General features: G+C 42.9%; 1 non-coding gene across 1 annotated transcript; it reads right to left on the bottom strand.

Annotated features, from left to right (window-relative positions):
• Window positions 1–2887: 2887 nt before the first annotated feature.
• Window positions 2888–2992, bottom strand: LOC125112237 (U6 spliceosomal RNA). The gene has a single exon (XR_007131045.1). It is a non-coding gene; the product is annotated as a U6 spliceosomal RNA (small nuclear RNA).
• Window positions 2993–18100: the final 15108 nt, after the last annotated feature.

Below are 18100 nucleotides of genomic sequence, written 5' to 3'. Positions count from 1 at the left end.
CTAAGTGAGTCATTAAAAACCTTGGTTTCAAGGTTTTCTTTATTGTAGTCATGGACTAGTACTAATCCCCATTTAATATGGATAAGTAAACTGATCACCAGAGAGGTTAAGCACATTACTCAGGGTGTCCCAGGTAATACTGGGCCAAAGTGGAATTCAAACTTAAGCAATTTGGCTCCAAAAGCTACAGCCTTAACTACCACCTCATCCTGGCACTCCATTGTCATACTGCCTCTCCAAACTGCACATGATTAGAGGGTATCAGGCTGCTTCCACATCTGGAAGACTACACGCAGAAAAATTGAGAGAACTAGAGCTGTCCAGGTAAAACTACAATTCAAAAAGATACATGCACCCCTAAAGTTCATAGCAGCACTATTCACGACAGCCAAGACATGAAAACAACCTAAATGTCCACTGACGAACGGATTAAGAAGATGTGTTTTACATATACAATGGGATGCTACTCAGCCATAAAAAAAGAAGGAAATAATGCCATTTGCAGCAACACAGATGCCTCTAGAGACTGTCATACTAAGTGAAGTGAGAAAGAGAAAGACAAATACCCTATGGTCACTTATATGGAAAATCTAAAATATGGCAAAAATGAACCTATCTACAAAACAGAAAGAGACTCACGGACATGAAGCACAGACTTGTAGCTGCCAAGAGGGAGGAAGGGGAGAGTGGGATGGACTGGGGGTTTGGGGTTAGTAGATGCAAACTATTACATATAGAATGAATAAACAACAAGGTCCGACTTGATAGCACAAGGAAACTATATCCAGTCCCCTGGGACAGAACATGATGGAAAATAACATTAAAAAAGAATGTATGTATATGTATAACTAAGTCACTCTGCTGTACAGGAGAAATTGGCCCATTATAAATCAACTATACTTCAATGAAAAAAATGTTTTAATAATTTTAAAAAAGAGAACTAGAGCTGTTTAGCAAAGAGCAGAGAAAGCCAAAGAGGAGATGTGACCACTTTCTTCAGATCTGTCTCCTTCCTAAATTTACTCCCTGACTCCAGTTTTAATAAGCAGACATCAGGACAAGGACACTTGGAACAACTGCAAGGAGAAAGAGACTCTGAGACTGGAAGACAGGAGCTCAGAATGTGCATAGGATGAACAGAGGGCGACCTGGTCTTTGCCCAAGCAAAGGAGAGGAGAGCTGCGAGCTAGAGGCTGCTGTCAACAGCCTTGGATTCTTCCTTCCTCTCTCCTTCTTTTTTCATCAAACTCTCACTCAGTACCCACCCCAAGTACACTGTGCTTAGTGCTAAGAAATACCAGAGAGCAAACTGCTCCTGCCTGCCTTTCTGGTCTATATTCTCGTGCCCTCTCCTGCTAAATCCAGCCACACTGGCCCTTCTACACAAGGGACCCCCAAGAGCTTCCCACCTATAGGACAGGTGCACCTTCAGTTCCTCATTCCTGGCATGTTCTGCATCCTTTTCTTCAAACAGCTCAGTTTATATATCATTTCCTCAGTGAGGGCAACCCTAACCACCCCATCTCAGGAGCCACGTCATCACCTGTTCTCACGTCACCTTTTCTTCTTTGCACTTATGGGTGTCTATTGCTTTTCTGATTTTTATTGTTTACTCTATCCCCCTACTGAATTCAAGCTGCATGAGATCAGAATGCAATGTTTTGAACAGTGTCTAGCACACAGCAATAAATATTTACAGAATAATAAATTGTGCTTCCATTGGGGGAAATGTGTTAGTTTTTTTTTTTTTTAAGTTTGTGGTTATAAACTAAAGAAAATATAAAGTGAGTTGTGTGGTTGATTTGGCTAGCTGTACGGCAACATCCAGTTTCTGCTGCTTTAACAGAACTCCAGCAGGAGTTCACTTCTCTCAGCATCCCTTATAGCATGGTTTGGTCAATGGGTTGTGGATGGAAAAATGAGGTGTGCCATTTCCAAGTCACACCCTCAAAAGAAACACAGAAGCCATCCCTGGCCCTCTCCCGCTTCCCACCACCTAGATGACGTCAGGATCTAAAGCAAACACTTTGGACCCAGAGACGGAAATCTTGCCTTGAGAAACAGAGCTGTCTTGTCTAGCCAACGGTGGACAGCTCATGTCTGGACCATTACACTGAGGAAAATAAGCTTCCTTCTTGTTTAAAACCCTTGTATTGGGGGGGTTCCTAGTTACAACAGCTAGGCAGCATTCTGGCTTAAATATATTTTTAAAGTCTTTTTCAGCAACTTAGAGTGTTCTTCCTATACTTGGTCTAGCTCTGCCAGGAACTACAACCAAATACTGTCCCCATTTTTTTTTTCCTTTTTAAATTTTATCCTTACTGTTTTTTTCAAGTTCATTTTTGCATCTGCAACCTTTCACTTGAAGAAAGGAAAGGAAACACTTTAGTGAGTGCCTGCTAGGAGCCAGTTACTATGCTAAAAGCCTTGCCTGTAATATGTTGTTTGATTCTCCTGACAGATGCATGAGTCCAATGTCATCATTTTGATTTTATAAATAAGAAACAGGCTCAGAGCAGTTAGGTGCCTTGTCCAAGGTCATACAGCTAGGCAGTGACAGAGGTAGGCTTGGAACCCAGGTGATACTCAAGTTGGCTTTTCCCATTACTCTGTATTTAGACCACAGAGTGTGTACCTCACAGCCTGCACTGGGGTTCTGAGGTTTTTCTTTTGCCTGTAATTAATTTCATCAATGTAATTTCATGACTTTTACTTTACGACATCTTTATCCAATCCTCCATCCCTTAGGGCCAGGTTCGTTTGTTTAATAAATTGTGGCAAAATATTCCTAAACTAAAACTTACCATTTAACCACTTTAAGTGCATTTACACTGCTGTACAACCATTCACCACTATCCATCTCGAGATCTTTTTCATCATCCCTGAAAAAAATACGGGATGCTTCACAAGTTTGTGTTTCATCCTTGCACATGGTCCATCCTAACCTTCTCTCTATTGTTCAGTGTTGGTACATGTGCTGCCCCAGTGAAACGGGGCATGGGGTTAAGTCACTGGTTTTCTAATCCTTGGCTTCTGGCTTGCTTGTCTTTCTTTTTTTTTTTCCCCTTCTGTGACCTGCTGTCTGCCACCTAGGAATGAAATAGAGTGTCCTGGTCACAGATGTGCCGTTGAGAGTTGTGAGCTGGGGGTGGGGGGAATAAAAATGATGCTTTATAAAATGGCCTGGCTTGGATCTTATCTTCGTCTCTGCTCCACCAACCCCCAGAAGTCTGAGCAAGAACCCAGGAGAAAATTCACACACTGCTGAATTCACATCTGAATCAGTTAGTGACTCTGATCTGCTCTACTTTGGGGTCACTGGGGTGAGACTCAGAGCACCACCCAAGGCGAGGGCTGGAAGGACTGGAGGTGGGGGGGGAGGGGGGCTGTGGTGTCATCAGGTTTGCCTCCCTTGATTCACAAGTGAGACCACTGAGGCTCTAATCAGGCAGGACTCCTGATCCAGTCCAGAGCCCTCTCCACCTTGACGTCTTGCTGACAAGTCTCACCCAATACCCTTCGCTCCCCTCTTAAGTCTATTTAAAGGGCTTTCTCTCCTTAAAATCCTTTTAAAAGTCTATTCAAAAGCTTCAAGCCCCAGAGTCCCCAATTCAACCCCTAGCCTGGGAACTGCCATGGGTATGGCCCTAAAAAAAAAAAAAAAAATGCCTCAGGAGTTCCCATGGTGGCTCAGTGGAAACAAATCCAACCAGTATCCATGAGGATGAGGGTTCCATCCCTGGCCTTGCTCAGTAAGCTAAGGATCCAGCGTTGCCATGAGCTGTGGTATAGGTCACAGACTTGGCTTGGATCCTGTGTTGCTATGGTGTAGGCCAGTGGCTACAGCTCCTATTTGACCCCTAGCCTGGGAACTTCCATATGCTGTGGGTGTGGCCCTAAAAAGCAAAAAAAAAAAAAAAAAACCTCAAGCTCCATTAGCTCCTCACACAGGCCATCGACCCCTCTCTGTCCCCCAGACTAAGGTGCCACTAGACCTTCAATAAATTGGCACTGCTATAGATGCTATGCTTTGCTACCCAGACCCCAACTGAGCATGGCAGGGAACACTAGCTAACAGCCCTCAGCGGCTGGCCCTCTCCAGACTGCCCCTTCCCAGGGCAGCTTGCATCCAGTGACTGGTGCCCTAAACTGGCAACATGCAGGCCAACCTTGCCCCAAACTCTCTATGGGGTAGCTGAGGACTCTGCAGCCCAGCTCATCCCTCTGTCCAGTGGGGTTCTTACCCCTCCCCAACAGGTGCCAACCAGTAGCTCTGCTAATAAACCTTCTGCACACCAATCACCCACCAGAGCCAGCCACAAGGAGACAGGCTGCCACAGCTCCAAAATAAAGATGACAATGAGGAGGTTTGAGTTAACAGCCGTTTAGCGGATGATTTACAGATGCCACATTAAATCGACACCATTAATTATTCCCTTTGGTATCCATGAACTAATAATAATCAGTAGGTTATAATTCCCAGCCTATGTGTAGTAGGGGCGGAGAAATCATAGCCAATGATAAATTAAATGCAGCACATACAGCCAAATAATTTCAAAGGCAAAATTATTAGATTGAACAGTATGAAACTGCAAATATGTGACAGTTTTTTTGGTCTTTAAAAATGGCAATTCCAGGAGTTCCCGTCGTGGCGCAGTGGTTGATGAATCCGACTAGGAACCATGGGGTTGCGGGTTCGGTCCCTGCCCTTGCTCAGTGGGTTAACGATCTGGCATTGCCGTGAGCTGTGGTGTAGGTTGCAGACGCGGCTCGGATCCTGCGTTGCTGTGGCTCTGGCGTAGGCCGGTGGCTACAGCTCCGATTCAACCCCTGGCCTGGGAACCTCCATATGCCGAGGGAGCGGCCCAAGAAATAGCAACAACAACAACAACAACAACAGTAACAACAACAAAAGACAAAAAAAAAATGGCAATTCCATATTGTGCATAGAATATCCTGTCAAAAATATTTAGCAGAAGATTATTATGAACTGGGCCTGTAGATGCCTTCTAATGGGTTGGCCTTCTCACAGGCAACATGCCAGAGGCTATGAAGATGCTAAAAATGGCCTTGCCCTCTTCGAAGTATAGATGCTACAAGCAGAACATAGAGAGGAAAATCAAGCTAATACCAAGATCTGAGGGCCAAGAAAGGAAAGTGACGCACAGATCTATGCGTCACTATGACTCACGGTCTAGTATGAAGCACCCAAGGCTCTCGGGATTTCTTCCTCTTCGCAGGCTCCTGCTCTTCTCTCCATTTTCTCCTTTCTTCTTTCTACTCTCTCTCTCCTAGAGGCCTTCCTCATCTGCAGGAAAGCACCGCAGCCAGAACAGTCTATGGTTTCAGGGGAAGAAACAAATTTCGTGCTATTCTCTCTCCTTTTCATGAAAGGCTTTTTCATGGTAATACCAACATGTGAGTTTCCTGTGTTCATTATGCTTTCAGGCCCTTGTGACAGTTCCCCAAATCTCTACAAATAAGTGAGCTGATTCATGTCTCCAAAAATGCTTTGTCCCCACAACTACTGACGTATGGGAAGAGTCCCTGAGCTGAGTCTGTTCCTCAGACTATCTTGTTTACTGAGCTGATGTGACACATATGTAAGCACTTAGGCTTCTGATTTATACTTTCATCAACTCTGAAAGTCTAATGATTGGTGGAGAGAACTTGAAGCTCTTGCAATGTGAGTTGCCAACCCCATGCTTACCCCAGCCTGGACCTGCTGTCTCTCTCTCACCCCATGTGGGGTGCCTGTGAGAGTTTGCCGAGCGTGGGAGGCATAGCCAGAGGCCCTCCAGGATCTAGTGGAGGCAGCCCGAGGTGGGGTGAGCCAGGCCAGGGGAACAGGAACAGTGTTCAGATGCTCAGGCCTGGTCCTTGAGAAACTAAAACACTCTAGGCAGAAGCATTCAACATGCAAAGCTATACCCCGTATCAGTAAATAGATGCACTCCTTTAAAAAATGAGTTTGCAAGGGCGACAGCAATGATTAGCAGGAAGTAGGGCCTCAAGAAAGACTTCCTATTCAGCCAGTTTTAATAGAAATCTTTTTTTCTTCTTAAATGTTAACGGGGTTTATTTTCTTATTATAAAAGCAATACATATTATTGGTAGAAAAATTAGGAAAATCATACACACATCATCCTAATCCCACAGTTATTCAGAGGTAACTGCTATAAATATTTATTTAATGTTGAATCATTACATTGTATACCTGATACTAAAGGAATGTTGTATGTTAATTATACTTCAATAAAAAATAAAATTTCTAAAAAAAAACTCAGATAATTTTACTTGGATTCATCAGAAAAAAGCTGAAGTGAAACTAGAGGAGTGGCTGGAATTTGTATATCTATATATTTCTTCAAAACAAGACCTATTGGTTACTAAGAAGTTCTTCAAAAAGATTATGAAAATATGAGGCACTAACATTAGTGTTAATGGCATGTTTTGAAGCATATACTTTTTTTTTTTTTTGGTCTTTTTTTAGGGCCTCACTCACAGCATATGGAGGTTCCCAGGCTAGGGGTCGAATGAGAGCTGCAGCTGCCAGCCTATGCCACAGCCACCGCAATGCAGGATCGGAGCCACGTCTGCATCCTACACCACAGCTCATGGCAACGCCAGATCCTCAGATCCTTAACCCACTGAGCAAGGCCAGGAATCAAACCCACAAACACATTTGTTTCCACTGCATCACAACAGGAACTCCAAGCATATACGTCTTAATGGCCATAAGTTTAAGCTTCCAGATGCTGAGTTTAAACGACTGTCTAATCAAAATCCAAAGTCACCATTACAATGTGAAAAACCCCAAACCCATATTTCCTTTTTTTTTTTTTTTTGAGAAAGAATAAGGACAAAATTTATACCTAAGTTTACTCTCTGCATGATTCTTCAAAAAAATTATAAGGGAAAAGCTGAATATAAAGAAAAGTATGCTATAAAAATGGCAAACCTCTTTTACAAATTAAAAAAAACTCATACTCAGCACAGGAGAATTCTTATACTGAGTATCCATTACAAGTTCAAACAGATTATACTTAATTCAGAGGATCCATCACGATTTCACATATACCACCATCTGACTTGCTTCGTTTTCAGACCATGAGAGTGTTTCCTTTTATTTCCCAGAATATCTAGTGGCCATTCTTTTTCTTGTTAGGGGGAAACATAAAAAGGCTTATGTCACCATCTCATGGATAGCAGGCTGTTGTGACACTTCTAGATCCTGATTTATATTGGTAGAAAAATTAGGAAAATCATACATCAATCACAAGACTGGTGTGCTGTTACCCACATTCTTCCTGAAGACTGTTTCCATGGAGCCCTCTGACTTCCTGTTCTAACTTGGACTTGCTGCCGTTCAGGTGTGAGGATCTAGGACGTCTTGACATTGTCGTCTTAGATAGGTTTCTTGGAGTGCCTGTTTTTCTCTTTCTTGGGTTCCTTTTCTGCTTGGCTCTGTACAGCGCTGAGCAACTCTTCTAGAAAAAGCATAGAGAAGACAATCTTTCAGAGTCCTTGCCTGCACCTGAAGATATTTTTACACGTAGCCTAGCCGGTATGTATTTATATGTTCAAATCACCTTCCTCGGAATCCAGGACTTGACACTCCCCTTTCTTTCATTGTCCAGTGTTGCTGGTTGGAGTCTTCTGATCCAGTGTGACTTTGGCCAGGCAATCTTGATGTTTTCTCTGTGTAAACCTTAAGGATATTCTTTTTATCCTTGCAGGGCAAAAATGTCACCAATATGTATCTGTCTGGGCTCCTTCAGTCTGAAGATCCAGGCATTTGTCTGTTTTGAAAAGAGTCACAACCTCTCTCTTTGCTCTCTTTCCATCTTCTGAGAATCCTACTGGAGGAAGTGGAGGGTGGACTGCTTAGATCTTTTCCCAGTCTTTTTCCTTCTCTTTTGACTTTAGAGGGAAGAAGATTTCTAATTTTCTCCCATTTTCAGATTTCTTTTTTCAACTTTATCTTCCAGATTTCTAATTCAGTCCTTGGCTGCATCTGTTTTATTTTTTAGACTTTTGTATAATTTTGAAAATAACTTTGGTAATCATTTTGCAAAGACTCCAATTTCAGGAATTCTCTGGTGGCTTAGCAGTTAAGGATCCAGCATCGTTACTACTGTGGCATGGGTCTGTTCTCTGGCCTGAGAACTTCCCCATGCTGTAGGCGCTGCCAAAAAAAAGGAAAAAAAAAAATTCGGGAGTTCCTATTGTGGCTCAGTGGTTAGCAAACCTGATTAGGATTCACAAGGACTCAGGTTCGATCCCTAGCCTTGCTCAGTGGGTTGAGGATCCAGCACTGCCTTGAGCTGTGGTGAAGGTCACAGACGCGGCTTGGATCCTGCATTGCTATGGCTGTGGTGTAGGCCGGCAGCTACAGCTCCAATTTGACCCCTAGCCTGGGAACCTCCATATGCCACAGGTACAGCCCTAAAAAGACAAAAAGACCAAAAAAAAAAAAAGATTTCCATTTCAAGAATTCTAGTTTTCCTGAGTTCCTTCTGTGGTGCAGTGGGCTAATGATCTGGCTTGTCTCTGTACAGGCACCGTTAGATCCCCAGCCCAGTGCAGTGACTTAAGGATCCAGCATTGCTGCAGCTCTGGCATAGGTCACATCTGCAGCTCGGATTCAATCCCTGGCCCAGGTACTTCCATATGCTGCAGGTGTGGCCAAGAAAAAAAAAAAAAAGAATTCTACTTTTCCCATTCTTCCTTTCAATGGCAACTTGTTTTCAATTTATGGATATAAAGTTCTCTTGAATCTCTCCAGTCTCTACCTTCTCAAATTGTTCTCTTCCTCCCCATCACTGTTTCCATTTCCTCTAGTGAGAGGTTGTTCTATTTGTTCATGGCTCAACTCCTCCTTTGCTCTTTCATTACCTGGGTATCTCTGTCCTTACATGCTGACAGATGGAGGGCTAGTGTGTCCTGGGCTTCCCCTGAGCTGCATTTCGAGTAGTGTTTTGCAAAAGGTGAGAACTAGGGATTGGGAAAGTCTAGGTGAGGCACCCCGGGTTGAATGTAATGTTGTGTGTTTATTGTGGAGGCAGAAGTAAGCAAATCACAGTTAAGACAAAGCAGTTACCATGACTAGGAAAAAAGTGCCATCCTGGGGATACAAAAGAGAGAAATGAAACTGGAAGATTTAGAGTGAGTGTAAGATGACTGATAAAGGAATATAATTTTTTTTTTTTTTGCTTTATAGAGCCCCACTCATGGCATATGGAGGTTCCAGGCTAGGGGCTGAATCAGAGCTGAGCTGTAGCTCTTGGCCTGCACCACAGGCTCCAAGCCACCTCTGTGAACTACACCACAGCTCACGGCAATCCCGGATCCTCAACCCACTGAGTGAGGCCAGGGATTGAACCTGTGTCCTCATGGATCCTAGTCAGATTCACTTCCGCTGAGATATGACTGGCATCCCAAGGATTTTTTTTTTTTTTTTTCGCTATTTCTTTGGGCCGCTCCCGCAGCATATGGAGGTTCCCAGGCTAGGGGTCGAATCGGAGCTGTAGCTGCCAGTCCACACCAGAGCCACGGCAACGTGGGATCCAAGCAACCTACACCACAGCTCACGGCAATGCCGGATCCTTAACCCACTGAGCAAGGGCAGGGACCGAACCCGCAACCTCATGGTTCCTAGTCGGATTCGTTAACCACTGCGCCACGATGGGAACTCCCTCCAACAAAGGATTTTTAATGGAGGAAAAGAGAGCCTAGTCTGAGGGGAAGTGGCAACAACACCACTCCCCCACCTGCTGCTGACTGGCCAGAGACAGGCTTAAAGACTGACTTCTGTTTTTTACTTGCCTCCCCAAGAAACAGAAATATCCATCCCTGGCTCTCATGGAGGGGGTCCTTCAGAACTGAGAAGAAACTCAGAGAAAAGCTATGAGGCAACTGGGAAGAGAGGAGGCCCTGCTGTTCAGGGTCCAAGGCCTCAGCACAGCCCTGGAAGGCTGCTGGGGCTCTGGCTCGGCTCCCATGAGGGCAGCCTACCCTATTGCTCAACACATCCATGAGAGGCCACGTCCCTCCCTAGCTGACCTTCCAAGGCGATCTAACATCGCTGCTGCTTAGTCAGCTCTGGTTGCGACAGCAACTTCAATGAGCTTCACATGCTATCAGAATGCTTTTGGAGTTCCTGTCATGGCTCAACAGAAACTAATCTGACTAGTATCCATGAGGACACGGGTTCCATCCCTGGCCTCGCTCAGTGGGTTAAGGATCCGGCATTGCCGTGAGCTGTGGTGTAGGTCGCAGATGCAGCTCGGATCCCGTGTTGCTGTGGCTGTGGTGCAGGCCAGTGGCTGCAGCTCTGATTTGACCTCTAGCCTGGGAACCTCCATATGCCTCAGGTGCAGCCCTAAAAAGACAAAAATCAAATCAAATAAAATGGTCATAAGTGATTCTGATGCCCACAGAAAATTGAGAACCATTGGTGCAATGAAATGAGAACAAAAATAAGATTCTAGTCTGCACATGGCACTCAAATGTATTTGATAAATAAGAGAATACCTGGGAGACATAAAAGTGGTCATATCATTCTATACAAAAAATATAAATGGTAGTAGAGCAAAAGACCACAAAAGAAGACAGATGATAGGATGAGAGAAATATTTCTAACATAGAAAATATCTTTAATTCATGGAGAGTCCTTATAAATTAGTAATATTTATGCAAAGTGGCAATATTTCTAAAATCCCATTAAAAAAAAAAAAAGCTCTAAACAGGCAGACCATTCAGATTCCAAAGACAATCTGAAAATGGCTAATAAATCTACATATAGACACTCTGTCTCTTTAGAGATCAGGAAAACACAATTTAAAACAGTAAGAAACTATTTTGACCCATCCTATTAGCCAAACTTGAAATGATTCCTAAAACTCCCCATGTTGCTAAGGTTTGGAGAAGAAGGCCACTTCTGTTCACTAATAATAGGACCAAAAATTTTTAGATAGTAATCGTGCACCGTGTTTTAAAATGTATAAAACCCACACTCTTGAACCACTAAATCCTACTTTGGGGCATCCAGCAAGAAATAAATGTACATATTAAGACCTATGTTTCATAGTAGTATCTACAACTAACATTTACTGAGGACTTACCATGTGCCAAAAGCGGTGCTAAGTGAATTACAAAGGATTTCTGAATTAATAAGTATGACAACTTTATGAGGTAGTTACCATTATCTCATAGAAAAAGACCAAAAGTTAGCCAACCTAAATATGTTGCTGAAGATTCTTTTTCTTTTCTTTTTTTTTTTTAAAGCCATACCTGTGGCATATGGAGATTCCCAAGTGAGGGATCAAATCGGAGCTGAAGCCGCTGACCTACACCACAGCAAGGTGGGATCCAAGCTTTGTCTGTGACCTACACCACAGCTCACAGCAATGTGGGATCCCCAACCCACTGAGCAAGGCCAGGGATCGAAGCCCCATCCTCATGGATTCTAGTCAGATTTGTTTGGGCTGCACCATGAAGGGAACTCCCCTGAAGGTTTTGCTTTTGTTTTGTTTTGTTTTTAATGGGCTAGTAAATGTTAGAGTTGTAACTTGAAACCGGTCTCTACAACTGCAGAGTTCATGCTCTTGGCCCCTACACCGTGCTACTAAACTAGAGACACATAACCAAAAAAGAAAACTAACCCCAATGCCCTGGATAGAGGAACAATCTTTACAACGAGCTCAGCCATTAGAAACATAAAATGCCCCATCCCACGTTGGTATCACAACTAAAATTCACTTTGGGGGTAGGGAAGTTGGAACAAATATACTTTTCATAGAAACAGAAAGAAGAAGTTATGATGAGGAAGAAAGCAACAAGTATGAAAGTCTTTCTGGATGAGAAGGGATTTCAGTCCAAACAACCTCAGCTTCTCCCTGTCAATGCCTGTGAGAGAACTTCTTACCAGGCCAGGGCAAGGTGCACCTTCCCCAATTTCCCACTGGAAACAGTTGGGCTGGCCTCATCCCAACTGGCCCTCCCAGGGAAAAGGGTTAGGGGTGTGAGCGACTTTTTTAATTGGGAGTGGAAGGATAAGAAAGAAGACTCTCGGGGCACAGGAAACATGGCCTCAGTTTTCCTGGAAAATGACCACTTGTTTGTTTCAGCTCCTTGGAATTTAGAAAGGATGTCCTGAATACTGGATTTTCAGTGAACCCCTGGCTGACTCTGCCCTGAACACTTAACCCCTGGTGGAAAGGTGAGAAGCTTCTTATCAGTGGCAGGGTCATTGCCACCACATTCTGGGTTTAAGAGCTGATTCTCCAAAGCCATTGCCTCCTAGGTTTTATGTCCAGAATGTGGGAAAAGATTCCATAGGTAAACCATATGCCAGCTGTAGCTCTGGCTCCAGGGCACCCAGAAGCATGTATTAGAATATGTTCTCATTTAACTATGCTTTACAATAGATGTATTTAGGAGTTCCCGTCATGGCACAGCAGAAACGAATCCAACTAGGAACCATGAGGTTGCAGGTTTGATCCCTGGCCTTGCTCAGTGGGTTAATGATCTGGCATTGCCATGAGCTGTAGTGTAGGTTGAAGATGTGGCTTGGATCTGGCACTGCTGTGGTTCTGGCACAGGCCGGCACCAACAGCTCTGATTAGACCCCTAGCCTGGGAACCTCCATATGCCCTGGGTGTGGTCCTCAAAAGACAAAAGACAAAAAAAAAAAAAAAGGTGTATTTAGGGAGTTCCTATTGTGGCTCAGCAGAAATGAATCTGACTAGCATCCATGAGAAAGCAGGTTTGATTACTGTCCTTGCTCAGTGGGTTGACGATATGGCATTGCCGTGAGCTGCTGTGTAAATAGCAGACGCACTCGAATCCCAAGCTGCTGTGGCTGTGGTGTAGGCCGGCAGCTACAGCTCCGATTCGATCCCTAGTCTGGGAACCTCCACATGCCGAGGGTACAGCTGTTAAAAAATCAAAAAAAGAAAATAGACATATTTAGAACAGTAATCAGTATAAACAAGTCATAATGATCAGTGTGGTGTGTTACAAAGCAGGATTATGATTAATTCAATTCTGTTCACCTGAAGCCACTAACAATAATACAGAATAAACAAGTAGTATTAGTCTGCTAATCTATTTAATAGACTGTGACAGCCACAGTTCCAGAGTTTTTTTTTTTTTTTCTTTTCGTCAACTGTTATTAATAGCTACTTAACCTACCCTTTCTCTCTCTTCAGACTCATGGTAATAAACACACTTCTAACTTTGTCCAAATCCATGCCTTACAGTAAGTGAAACTCTCTGAAGCATATTTACTGCTCAAATGCCCCAAATGCGCTATTTCCAGACAGACTCTCCTACACCAAAGTCTCTGTAGAAAGTTCCTATTAAGTTCTTCCTTTATTTGTAGGAAAAGTTTGCTTGTTGCCAGCTTGTCCAAGAAGGTATGATGTTGCTCTCTTGACATGCCCAAGAGCCTTGAGCATCCTAAACAACCACCCATGTTTCCAGTCTTTGACCAAAACAGATGACAAAAGACTGGGCTGAAGCAGCAGCTTGATGGGGAAGTGCCAGATTCCAGGCAGAGTATTATTTGGGTTTAGATCCCAGCTCTGCCACTTGCCAGCTATGTGAGCCCAGGCAAGAGACTCCACTTCTCTGGGCCTCTGTTGTATAAAATGGGTTTCTGCTTCCTAGTTTCAAGGAGTACATGAGAAATTGTATGTATAACATATACCACTATGACTTCACAGAGGAAACCCTCAATAAACATTATTCTTAGTTGTTTTTCTATGCCATGCAAAAACGACCTCAGATGGACCCTGCCTGACAGCAGGAAGAGAGTTAAGCCCTTGGCTCTGCCATCAAAAAGACTGGGGTTCAAATACAGTTCTGCTGCTTATTAGTCATGTAACCTTTGACTTGACTTTAACCTTTATAAGCCCTTTCTTCATCTATAAAATCAGAAGTGACTATATTTCTCCACTTCTTAGGGTTGCCAGGGGGACTAAATGAGATAAGGCATGTACTTTTCAATGCCTAGCACATAGTAAGTATTCAACGAATGTTTGCGGTTTACTTAAAATTTTATGCTTTTTACGTCAATTTCTGCTTGAATCAGGTACTTAGAAATTAGAATACAACCGATTTCCTTACTAAGATCTGAAGTTTTATTGCAGTTTTATAGTCAGTCCTTTTTGTTTGTTTTCTTTCTTCTTTTTCCTAGCAAACCCCAGTATAGGCTTGAGAATATAAAGGTATTAGACACGACTCTGTCAAGTGCTAGCCAAGTGATCTCAAGAAATATCTGAAGTTTGGGTTTCTTAACTGTAAAATCAGATTAAAATGTCTTCCCATATATAGTAGTAAGATTCCCATCTCATAATGAATGAAACAAGCTTTGTAAACAGTAAAACAATACAAAAGTGTAAGACCTAGAGTTCCTGTCGTGGCACAGTAGGTTAAGAATCCTATTGCAGCATGTTGGGTAGCTGTGGAGGCCTGGGTTTGATCCCTGGCCCGGCAGTGGGTTAAAGGATCTGCAGTTGCCAGAGCTACAGCTCGGGTAAAGCTGTGGCTTGGACTCAATCCCTGGCCCAGGAACTTCCATATGCCTCAGGTACGACCTTAAAAAAAAAAAATTAAATTAAAAAAAAAAAAGGCTTCATCTTTTTCCCAGGATAAATGAGGATTTAATAAATATAAATAGAGCATAACATAGACCTATAAAGTTGTTTTTCCACTGACTAGAGTGGGTTTTTATTTCTGAATAAATTTTAAATGGTTAAGAATCTCTCAGGTGAAGCTGAGTAGGATAGAATTCCATTATAACCACCAATTAATCGGTGTGTGTGCTTTGGGAAAATGATGCCAAATGAAGAGGAAATAGATGAGCCTTCTTCACATGGGGAAAGGAGCTAAACCTCACTGCTAAGTTTCAGGCCCAAATCTCTGGCCAAGGATTAAGCTTTGGTATTTTGTGGACAATATTTGCTACTTCCTAATTTTTACTCTTCATCTCAAACTCTCTAATGTAGGAGACAAGGATCCAAATGTCTAAAGGTCTCTCAGTCTCTCTTCCTCTTTTTCTCCCTCTCTCTAAAAATAAACCCAAAAGTATCAACAGAAGGTGGTAGGCAAGTGTTCACACTTCTACAAAAAATGAACATTAATTAAGTCAAGCCAAAAAAAAAAAAAATCCCTAATATTTACATTCCTCAAAATTGCACTTGGTAGGTATTTTTTCTTTTTTTTTCTCTACTTTTCTTTAGAGAATAAACATTTTTTTTCTGTTTGAATCTATAAATTGATTTATGCCTGAGAAAATTAAGTGAGATCTGGGATGCAAGAAAATGAATGTGTGTTACTTTCCCCTTTACCTCTATGAAGGCAGTGTAACACTGGTAACCCAAATATCTAGACACTGGGATCCTTGTGTTAATTCACTCCTAAAATATCACAGTATTAATGCCATACCAAATGCATTTGTTCTGACCAGGAAGAAGCTCAGAGCAGTCAAAACTATGATGAAAAACCATGAAAAAGGAAGAGGAGGAAGTGCTTTCATCTTAAAAAGAGCACCTCAATGTGCAAAAAAAAAAAACCCTGAAGCCTATCAGCCCAACCACATGCCAACCTGCAGTTGGTGAGATCAGAGAACTTCCTCCTACTGTTTGAATCTATTTCTAACTACCCTACTTAAAGGAAGAAAACAGAAAAATATAAATTGGTGTGTGTGTGTATGTGTGTGTGTGTGTGTAGAAACAGACATTTTTTTCAATGCGTATTTACTGATTATCTGCTCTAAGCAGAGCACTACTAGGCAGAGTTACCTTGAGAGAAATGGTCTGCTCTGTGGCAGAGGTTTCCTTCTAGGAAAGCCATTAGATGGAACAATGGGCCAAGATTCCCGCCCATCTCCCAGCCCTGCAGGCTGTAACCTGAAGCAGATAGAGCCTTCCCTAAGGGTTAGAGAATCCTCTGCACTTCATCCACTTCAGGGTTGCAATCTAGTCTCTGCCCTTCTGCCCTCTCCCCAGGACACCCGCCCACTCAGAGTTCTGTAGCATTTCCTATATAAACCACCTGTGACTGCTCAAGCTCAAGCTCAAGCTCATGCTCTCTTCTTTGCTGCTAGAATAGCCTTTCCCTTCCCACCCCTGAACCCTGCACTTGACCTCCCAAAGGAGTCTCCCCCTGTTTCCCTCACACTGCCTCCCACAGCAACTGGACCTTGCTCCTGCCCACCAGCCCAGGAGACACTGTCTTTGTGGCCGTGCTGTGTTTTCCATCATTCTCCCTAGCTCCACTGAGAGCCCCAGGAGGCAAGAGGAAGTGTCTTTATCTTCCGTGCCCTCAGAGCCAAGGGCAGAAATACTCAAGAACTCTTAGGCTTGAAATAAACAGAATACTAAAAGACAATCTGTGCTGAGTGTCTTCAGAGGGACCACCAAGGATCTGTACAGGTCCAGTGGAAGGAGAGAGAGGAAAGCGCCTGTGAAGGTACAGGAAGGATTCCTTCCACCGGCCTTGAGAACTAGCAGAGCCAAGAAAGAGATCACCAGATTCCAAAACCTCAAAAAGGCACAAGGGGTGAATGTTCCTACAAGTGCCAACAGAAACCCTTAGCTAAATAAACAGCAAAGTGAGATTAACAAAACAAAAATAAACCTTTTCAAAAACAAATAGTGTGTGAGCTACAGCTTTAAGCTTATTAATTTATTTTTAAAGGTTTTTGTTTGTTTGTTTTTTAGGGCCACACCCACAGCATAAGGAAGTTCCCAGCTCGAATCGGAGCCTCAGCTGCCAGCCTACACCACAGCCACAGCCAGGCAGGATTCACGTTGCGTCTGCGACCTACATCACAGCTCAGAGCAACACCAGATCCTTAACCCACTGAGCGTGGCCAGGGATAGAACCCAAATCCTCAGGGACACTAGTCGGGTTTGTTACCACTGAGCCACAACAGGAAATCCAGGCTTGTAAACTTATAGGACAGAGGTTAAGAATCATTAGGAATGTCTGCTCTATGAAGCAACAACGTACTGGCTAAATACAAGACCTTTGAATTCACACAATTTTACTTCAAATTTTGGTTCTGCCATTTGATAGCTGTTAGAATGGCTACCATCAAAAAGACAAGATAAACGCTGGTGAGGACGTGGAGAAAAGGGAACTCTTGTGCATTGTTGGTGGGAAAGTAAAATGGTGCAGCCACTATGGAAAACAGTATGGAGGTTCCTCAAAAAAAATTAAAAACAGAATTGCTGTATGATCCAGTTCTGGGATTATTTCCAAAGGGAAAGAAAACACGAACTTGAAAAGGTATCTGCACCCCCATGTTCATTGCAGCAATATTTACAATAACCAAGGCATGGAAACATCTATTGACAGATGATGGATAAAGGATATTTATCTATTGTGTTATACACACACGTATGTACACACACCCACATATATCCACACAATGGAATATTATTCAGCCATTAAAAACGAGGAAATGCTGCCATTTGCTACAACACAGATAGACCTTGAGGGCATTATGCTAAGTGAAATAAGTCAGAGTAAGAAAAATACCATACAATCTCACTTACATGCGGAATCTAAAAAATTTTTAATACACCCTCCTTCAAAACATTGAGGAGGTGGTGGGAAGTAGTGTGGAACCAAGAGCGGTGACACTTGCTTAAAGTGCATTTCAGTGGCTGTTTCACTACAGAAAGTCTGAATGTTGCTTTTGTTGAATTCCCAACAGAGGCAAGCCATAAGCTCAACTGGGACATGGACCCAGGGTGGTCCCCTACCCTTCATATTAAGTGCTCTTAAGTGCTCTTCACCCAAATTCCACATGCCTTCACGCTGTCTCAGATTCCTTCTGTCTGCCATAGAATAAAATAATTTGGACAATTTGTTCATATTAAAGTGTTAGTAACTCTTCTCTAAGATGTTAGAAGTAAGAAGAAAGATGTTACTACTCAGAGTTGAGGTAGAAGAGAGGGTAACAATTAAACAAAGGGATTACTTTCTTATGGTGGAATTTCAGACAATGTGGCAGACAGAAAATAGAAGGAAAGATCTTACTATCTCAGGGTGACCCGTGGTTTTCCCAAATACAAAACTTGTT

Source organism: Phacochoerus africanus, chromosome 11 (assembly GCF_016906955.1).
Source record: "Phacochoerus africanus isolate WHEZ1 chromosome 11, ROS_Pafr_v1, whole genome shotgun sequence".
Lineage (NCBI taxonomy): Eukaryota > Metazoa > Chordata > Mammalia > Artiodactyla > Suidae > Phacochoerus > Phacochoerus africanus.
The sequence above is the reverse complement of the archived record's forward strand: the minus strand, read 5'-3'. Positions and strand labels throughout refer to the sequence as shown.